The sequence below is a fragment of the Choloepus didactylus genome, chromosome 16 (assembly GCF_015220235.1).
Source record: "Choloepus didactylus isolate mChoDid1 chromosome 16, mChoDid1.pri, whole genome shotgun sequence".
Classification (NCBI taxonomy): domain Eukaryota; kingdom Metazoa; phylum Chordata; class Mammalia; order Pilosa; family Megalonychidae; genus Choloepus; species Choloepus didactylus.
In genome coordinates, this window is record NC_051322.1 from 20,102,144 (window position 1) to 20,111,474 (window position 9,331).

At 38.4% G+C, this 9,331-nt stretch overlaps 1 pseudogene; it reads right to left on the reverse strand.

The window, feature by feature from the left end:
• Positions 1-2,170: 2,170 nt before the first annotated feature.
• On the reverse strand, positions 2,171-9,053 carry LOC119511240 (annotated as a pseudogene).
• Positions 9,054-9,331: the final 278 nt, after the last annotated feature.

Here is a 9,331-nt window from a genome sequence, read left to right on the forward strand (position 1 = left end):
AGGGTTAATTGATAGAATGAAAGGGCTTTTGAAAGAGCAGTTAAAGGATGACAAGCAATCCTTGCAGCAGTGAACCTATCAGTTATATCCAGCCCTCACCAGCCTCAATTTACTACCTCAAGCAGCCACTCCCATCCTTGTTGAATTGGCAACTGTGGGACCCATGCACATGATGGCAGCATTACGACCACAAGGAGGTAATAAAAATAATTTGCTCTTGCCTGCCCCACAAGTATTAGAAAGTGGGAAAACAAGGTTGATTGGCCATGGCCCTGGCTGATGCAGCAACACTGGTTGGGAATCCTAAGTCCATGTGGTATCGGGGTCACCCAAAATTTAAGCACTAAACCAGTCTATAAAAAAAAAAAAAAAAATGCCACAGGTTATTTGTATCATTAGTCCAGGACCCCCAATACCCCCAGGAGCTATAGTAAGACTTTAAGGACACTCATTATGCCTAAGTTAACAAGGATTGGACCCCAGAAAACTCCATGCAAATTCAGGCAGAAAAAACATGGTATTTGAAACCCTCTCATAACATCCCTTTTCCAAGGAACACTTCTGACTACTAATGGAAATTTAGCTTGTATTCTATTAGATCAACAGAATTTGCCTCTCAAAGTTCCCCATAAACATCTTTTCTTCACCCTTAGCGTCACAGCAAATACGTTTCTGCAATAGGCTTCTGCAGTAACCTACATGCACAATAAATCTGAATGCTGAACTGCCATCGTCCCTACGAAATGCACTGTATAGAATACCCTGCTGACAGAATTCAACATATTAGAAAATATGGAAAAGACAGACTGAAATCACAGGTCTTATTAATTATCAGTAGAATGGTTTAATTCCCTTTCTTGGCCATGGGGGCATCACTGTGAAGTTGTTATCTCTGTGAGTGGGAACTCCTAAGGTTCTCTTATCTCTTACACTGTTGTTGTGGAATATAGCTACAATGTTTGTCCTATGGTCAACGTAAGCTGCTTCATGGGGGTGGATTGTGAGCCCAAGGGTCGGGACCCCCCTCCCTTAGGGAAAAGGGTGGAGCCTTGAGCACACAGCAGCCATGTGACCAGAGCACAGACACTGAAGGGCACTGAGCCTGATCACTGTGGGTCATCAACTTTCACAAGACTCAGCTGAGGTTTCTTTGTAACCAATCTAGTAAGGCCCTGCTGAGCTATATAAGGCACCCCTCTTCCTCTTGCTTGTGCAGATCATTGCCTTCCATTTTCCAACTGGCTGCCATTGGGAAAACTCCTCCTGTAAGTAAGTCCCTAAATTAAACTCATGGCTAACTTTTTGCTTGGTGTTTTCTTTGGCCTTGGGGTTGAGTCAGACTGGAGCAGTGAATTAAATACATTACTAAAATTTTTTTCACAATTAACTTATTTTTAATAAAATAGATCATTCTGTTAACAGGAGCAAAACAATCTAAACCTTTTAGATAGCAGGTAGTGCAGTTAAAGGGGAATGTTTGACTCAATAAAATGTGGGTGTTAACGAAAAACAGATTTTAATCTAAATGTTCGTAGTGTAAAATCATGAATCTAGAATCTCTGTACTTCATTAATCTATCTTTTAAACAAGATCAACCTAGAGGAAACAAAAACTCCCATACTCAGAAAAAAAAATTTTTAAATTTGTAAAATTTTTACAGTTTAGGAAAAACGCTTGGTTCCATATAATTTAGTTCATTTAACTAAACTTTTAATCTTTATTCTCTTACATATAAAATTATTATAGAAGGAGACAAAATGTGAAAAGGGGTGCATAAGAGTGTTTATGATAAAAATTATGATTTTATACAACTTCTTAGAGTACTTTCTTTTTACCTTGTACCTTATTAAAGTATTACACTCAACATCAATTTTTCTATATCTCTTATATTCCTTTGTTATATGCATTGCATTTCTCTTTTATATATTAATTATACAAGTAATACATGCTGATGGTAAAAATTTTTTACAGTTTGTAAGTAAAACAGACAGGTAGTCTGCTTTAACCCCTAATTACACTATCCTTTCCAAAGATAGTCACTTTTAACATTTTAGAATGTGTTTTCTTTGAACAAAGAACTGTGATGTGATTGGTAAATGATTTTTCTAGTCATTCATTATATTTTCATAACTGAGCATAATTTTCAATTGCTCAAAAACATGTTGATGTGTTAGATTTTATTTGCCTGTAAATACATAAAACTTTTCAAATTGTAGTCAATTCCCCAACTTTTATGTTGTTCTTACCTCAAGACAATTAATATTGCATTTTGTGCCAAACAACCTGTTAATTTCAGTGTCTGGAATATAAAATGCTGGGCCTGCATGTTTAGTTGGATCATAAGAAACAATAAATGTGAGATAGTGGAACCCTTTTCTTGGTAGGGACAACATTATATCAACATAGTATTCTCTATCACCTGGATTATCACCAACTAAGGCTCCTCTATCCCAAATCCAATCAAATTTACCAATATTTACTCTGGAAAGATCAAAAATGCTGCAACAGTATTGGAAATGTTCCCTGAGGAACTCTTAAATACTTTGGCTCCAGGAATTTCAGCAATTGGTTCTTCCGAGTGAGAAAGATTCTGCTCTGTAAAAAATTCTTGAATCCCAAGTTCACTGATCTCCACACCAACTACACTGTGTCTCAGATCTGCAATCATTGCATCTCAACTGCTTTTCCACAAAGAGGAAAAAAAATCCTGAGTCCACTCCTGCCATTAAGAAAAGAATCCAAATGCTTCTTTAATAGCTGATGTCCTTGTCCATGATGAAATGCAGTGTTGCAGCTCACCCACTTTTCTTGCCAATCTTCCAGAATTAGTTCTCGGTTTTTCTGTACCTCATTATTGGGGTACTTTTTAATTTCAAATAAAATTCTTGTATCACTCCTGGTTTAGTAGACACTTTTGCCTCACAAGCAGGTATCTCCAATGCCTCTTCAGCCGCCCGCTGACTACCACTCCATCATTAAATTTTACAATCTAGAACTCAGGATATCCAAGTTTCCAAATGGCCACTAATGTCAAAACTTCATATATAATTAGTGGCTTAATATTTCTCAGCTTTGTAAATTTAAAAATCCTAACATTTCCCTTCTATTCCCTGTATGCTCAAAGTTTCCTGAAGAGAATTTGATTTTTCTTTCTAAATCAAAATACCTTTAATTATTAAACTACTAGAAAAAAATACCTTTCATGGGTTGCTCTCAACACAAAGCAAAAGTAAAAAAAAAAAAAAAAAAAGTATTTACATCATTCGATGCTTTAAAAAAGCAAAAATTTTTAGTGAGCAAATGCAACAGACTTTACAGTGGATCTGTGTAAGCTCTAAGAGGGTTGTTTTATTCATATGGGAAATAGAAAATACAGCTGGAGAAAAAGAGTGTAAAAGCAGTTAGTTGGCTGCTAGATAGTTTTATTTGTTTTTCAGAGATCTTATTCTGAGCCCTCTATCCTCGTCTCTGTGTTATATACATGCGCTTTTAGTCCCAGAGAACTATAGAAAATGAACAATTAAAGAGGTATCACAAATTATCAGTTTTATTGTTGCCATTTTACAAAAGGTGAAGACAAGATGTAGAGAAAGTATTGACAGTGTTTTTGTTGTTGTTGTTGCTTTTACCTGAAATAAACAGTTTTGATTTTGATTTCAGTGTTCATCCCATTACAGAACATCATTACTTCTATTAGTTTATTTTGGTAACACTTTATCAACTTTTTCCTGATGGTTTCTAAAGATTCAAGTTCCCTGATTTTAAGCAGAATAAAAAAATGTGGACTATGTTTTCCTTATTTGATCATTTGTTTATTTTAGGAAAAGATTATCTCAAAACCATGGTCTTCCATGCCTGAGGATAAGAAAACAATTCTAATACTAGTCAATTGAGGAATTAAAGTTAGTGTGTGGGAATGTTTCGATTAGGTTCCCTCCTACCATGTTATATCACTGACTGAACTTGTGAACTGCAGTGTTATTTGAGAAGAAAAAATTTTACCTGAGTAGAGATTGCGAGATTTGTAGTCATTACTTAAATCATCACCACCACCATCATCATCATAGCTCGCTTTTACTGAGCCCTCAAAATGGACTCTTCTATATTCTTTATATAATACCTCAGTTAATTATTACAACAATCTTAACAACATGGATTACCCATATGATAATGCATTATCCACTGATTATCATTACAAAATGATTATCTCAACTTTAGAGATTAGGAATCTGAATCACACAATGGTTAAGGAATTTTCCCAAAGTCACAGAGATATTAAGTGGTGGAGTTGCATATGTTAGTTTTCTATTGTTGCTTAACAAATCACCAAAGCATAGTGACCGAAAACAAAACACGTTTATTATTTCAGAGTTTCAGCAGGTCGGGAGTCAGCGCAAGGTTTAGGTGGGTCCTCTGCTCAGGCTCTCACAAGGCTGCACTCACTGCATGGGCCAGCATGTGTTCTCAGCTGGATGCTGAGCTGGGGAAAGACACAATTCCAAGCTCCTCAGTTTGTTGTCAGAATTCTCCTCCTTGTGGTTGCAGGAAATCCCCATTCTCTTGCTGGGGTTTTTCTCAGCTCCTAGAGGCAGCTTGCAGTTCCTTGTCACATGGCCCTCCATTAACTCTGTCACACCTTCTTCACATCCAGGAAGGGAGATGCTCTCCTTCTAGAATGCTAAGACGCATTCTCCATAATGTAACATAGTCACGGGAGTGACGCCTCCTCGCCCTGCCATATACAGTGCCGGGCTACTGCTTCAGGGGCCCACCTGCTGGGCAACTTCATCTCAGCATACCAACAAAGGGGGAAAATTGAGTTTTCAAAGACCTGAAATTTTGTTCAAAATCAAACATTACAGAGAAATTTAACAAAACTGTGGTCTTCTATAATGGTAATAAGCTAGTCTTCCTATGAGTATGGAAATTTTGACAGTATATACTTATATATTTATAAGGTAATTCCTGCCTCAGACACCATAAAACAAACCACACTTCCCTGGATGCTGTACTGTGTTTTTCCAGCCTCTGGAGTTTCAAAATAGTCACGTCAGAGAGTTCCTGCCTGTTCAGTAGATGTTTTGGTGGAAGGACTGAGTCCTGGAGCTCCTTACTCCACCATCTTCCCTGAAGTAGTCTGTCCAAATATTTTCAGAACACAAATTTTAAAAGGAAAGCGCATACTCCCGTTAAATGAATAGACCATGCTAATGAATATTCTAGGCATCATTTTTAATGCAAGTGCTCCAAGGATTTTGTAATATTTTATTTACCGGGAATTTCAACTCATATATAAAGCACAGTCAACTCCAGCTTGGACTCCATGAGTTCTGTGTATTTTGTTATGCATTGAAAGCTAGTCTGTCTTCATTGTTATGATGACAAAAACTGCTTCCCTAAGAAGGAGTGTCAATGTACTGGGTTTGTGTCCCATGTGCTCCTGGAAGCCTGGCCTGAAAGAAGACTCGGCTCCTTCATCCCTGTGGCAATCCTTTTTGACCTGGTGTATACATGACTCTAAAATAATGTCAGTTTCAAAATGTCCAGACTCTTGAAATCATAACTTTTCATTTCACAGCATCCCACTATTCAGTTTAATTAACCAAACCTACTCTGCACTGAGTCTAGGCATCTTGCTGAGGGGAATACAACAATAAACAAAAGATGTTCTTTCCATCTTTAACTCCATTTTGAACCAGGAAAAGCACCATAGTAAAATACAGAATGTGGTAAACATGGCAATGGAGGAACAGATGTTATCAGTTTTCCTCAAGTCACACCAACCCGAGGAGTACTCTAGGATCACAGTAAGTGTAATCAACACTCTCTTCTGACTTGGCCTCAACCTTCAATCACAGGAAACATAGCCACTCAGACTCCAATTGCACAAACAGCCATGGTGCTTACATTCCTTGCTCACTTATCTGTCTTCTCAGCTGGAATCTAATCTGCATCAGGGTGAGGACCATGTCTGGCAGGTTGAATTGTATTCCTAGTGTCCAAGACTATTGTCTTCACCAGTGTTTGTTGAATAAATGGACTCATGCATCAATCCAGGGTCCCACACAGCAAGGTCTCCTGGGAGTTTCTCCTCTCCACCGCCTGTGACCCCACATTCTTCACTCTTGCCCCTTCAGTTGCATGGTGCTGGCTCCTAATTTAATCATTGTTGCTGTTGGCATGGAGCAGCAGCCTTGTTTTTGTGATCCCTGTGGCCTCCTTATGGACCACAGCTGGATGCTCCAAGTTCCCTCTCACTGCTCTTCACTCCATATGTAGTAGGGTCTGCTCTGTGCTTCAGCAGTTATGCCACATCAAGGATGGGGTTATATACTTCTATGAAGAGTCTGTATGTCATCTGTATTACAGACAGCAAAGCCAAGCCAGTATGTCACGAGCTTTAATGCTCTCATCATTGCAACTCCTTCACTGCGGGACACAGATGTGGGCTAAAAGAGATGGAATAAAGGAAAATCTCGGTGGAATAATTATAGTCCCCATTTCCCTCCAACACTGACTCATTTTCTTTGTACCGAGTTGTGTAACTTGATTTTCTTTGTTCTTTGAAATCCCAAAAGATTACACAGGACTCCACAGAAATAAGCATCCAACTCCTTAATGATTAAATCATTTGAACCTTGGGTTCAACTGCTGAGAGACAAACTATCAAGGGCTAATACGGAAATGTTTAAATCAAATTAATCATATTCTGAGTTAGTATGGACTGACTCGGAGATTATGAAAACAATAAAGTTAGCCCACTTGACCCTCTAGTTGCTTAATAGAATAATGGAAAGGGCAAATCTTGAAATCTAAAGACAATAATGATTTGTTGAATATTCAAATGCCTTAGTTTCAAATCCAGCAAATCACTTCTAATCTCTATATTTGTTAAATACAAGCTTGTACAATGTACAACCTCTGAGCTTTAGTTTTCTCATATATAATGATCAAATAAGATTACTTATTCACAGGTTTGTTTTGAAGACACATGATACAGTTGAACTGAAAGCAGCTTGTGAACTGTTTAACACATACAAGTATTAGTTGCTGCCTTTCCTCCTTATATTTCCCTTATATTTTCCTCTCTGTCTACCTGCAAGGCCCTTGATACCTATGTGTGTGTGTGTGCATGTGTGTGTGTGTATGTTATATAATATATGTGTAAATATTAAGAGATTATAGGAATTGGCTTATACAACTGTGGGGATAGGCAAGTCCAAATTCGGTAGGGCTGCGTGTTGGAAACTCAATGAAGATGACAGAAATTAATGTAGTCTTCTGGGTGGCAGAGATGAAAGCCCAGGTCATTCCATGGCAACCATCTGGTTAAGATGTAGGAGCTGGTGCTGCCACGCTGGACATTCATTGATGATGTCACTGGCTGTGAGCATCATTTCAGGACATGTGTTTGCATGTGTATCCTCAACCAGATGCAAAGTATGGGTGGAAGCATACAGTTAGCTAATAATAGATCATGTCTCCAGCAAAGATATTTGGAAGCTGAGCTGCCAAAAAATAACAAGTGTTCAGCACAATGTTTTTATCTATCTATGGTCACTTAACATTATTTGGAACTCACTGGATTCAATCGAATCTTTGAGAACCAGTAATTTATTCTGTCTCTTGTTCTACCAATAACAGTACAATACTAACTTGAGGAGAAAGGGTTAGGAGTAGAGACTTTCAGAATCAGCACTTAATCCCTGATAGTCATGGGTCAAGATCTCGCTGCTAGGCTGAGAAGTCAGTCGGAGCACAAGGTAGTTAAAAGGATGAATGGAGCCTGAGGACCTGTGGCAGATCCTGTGCCCCTCCATTCTTCTCAACTTTTCTCTGCACTGCAATCCATCCCCTTCCCCCACCACACCTGCCAGGCCACCCTCCCAGGATGAAATGTTTCCCTTGGCTTCTTGTTGGTTGGGTTAAAGGGGGAGCCTGGCAGGAGATCAGAGGGAGGGAGAAGAGTGAGGTCCATGTTTTATTCCCCACCATCCCCCCTGCTGGCTGTTCTCTCCTTAAAGATCACTGATTTTCTCCAGGCAGCTGACTCTTCAGGAATCCCTCTTTCCAGATTCCAGTGACTGCTCCCTTCTCTTATCATCTCTTAGTAAACGGCCTCTTTTGAAAATAACCACTCTTTGCATTATACTATTTCAAGTGTGCCACCTGCTTGCTCTTGAGAACCTGGATGATACAGATCATATCTTGACCTCACCAAAACTCCATAGCCTAAGTTAAATAAGAAATTATTTGATCTCAGTTCTGTAGTAAGTATATCAAATAAGAATAATTGTACTACTTAAGAATATGATTATACAATATCTTTAAAAGTGCTACAAGTATACAGATTATCATTAGAAATAGTATTAAATAAATATGGAAAAACAGCAAAGTTTTGATTATAAAGGTCAAATGTGATAATATGTAACAAAACATAGATATTAATTACTTGACACTAAAATTTTGGCACCACATTTCATTAAAAGGAACTTTACTGAACTGCTATTTTTAATAATCATTTTAACTACAATTAGAAATGATGAAATCTTGGACATATTCCAATGATATCACCACTCTATATTAAACTGAGGTGCTTAATTTGATTAAACACAATTAATTGTCTGACAAAATTAATTCCTTAATAAAGGAAACAGATTGCGTGTCCCAATGCACTGAAGAGAAAGAGATCATCTCTAAAATGGTAAACAGTGTTTTTTGAAGTGCTTTGAAACCAAAAGAATAAAATGACTCAAAGTGGCAAATCTGGTGTGGGAGTTAGGTGATAAGAAGCTTGGTTTTGCTGGGTTGAGGAGGTGGTGGTAAGTCCAGGATACAAGATTGGAGTTCTGAAGAGAGATCAAGCTTGGATGTCCAAAAATATAGGTGCCCGATGAAGGCAAATGTTTAGACTCGATTGTCCATAGAACGTGAGAAGAGCTTAGGGTCAAAGATGGAATCCTGTGGAAAACAAAACATGGAAGACAGACTAGTTTCAATTCTGCTGGTACCTCAGAGATGTCCCAAGAGAGATGGTAGTACCTGGTCGCCATGGCAACGCACTACAGAGATTTCTGAGAGCCCCCAAAAGGTCTTCAATGGAGGATGCCACTAAAGCCAAAGCAGCGGCTTATGGCAATCATGTGAGAACAACGCCTGGAAACTTCAAAAATGCACACGTACATTCTCCTTCCCGTCAGCAAATATGGAAGAACCTGTGAGATTTGTGTAATTGCTATTAATGTTCTCTCCCCATCTGGACCCCTGTAAGTTTTAGGGACAGCTGTGCTCCTAAAAGAGCAGAACATAACCCTGTAACAACCACTCAAAA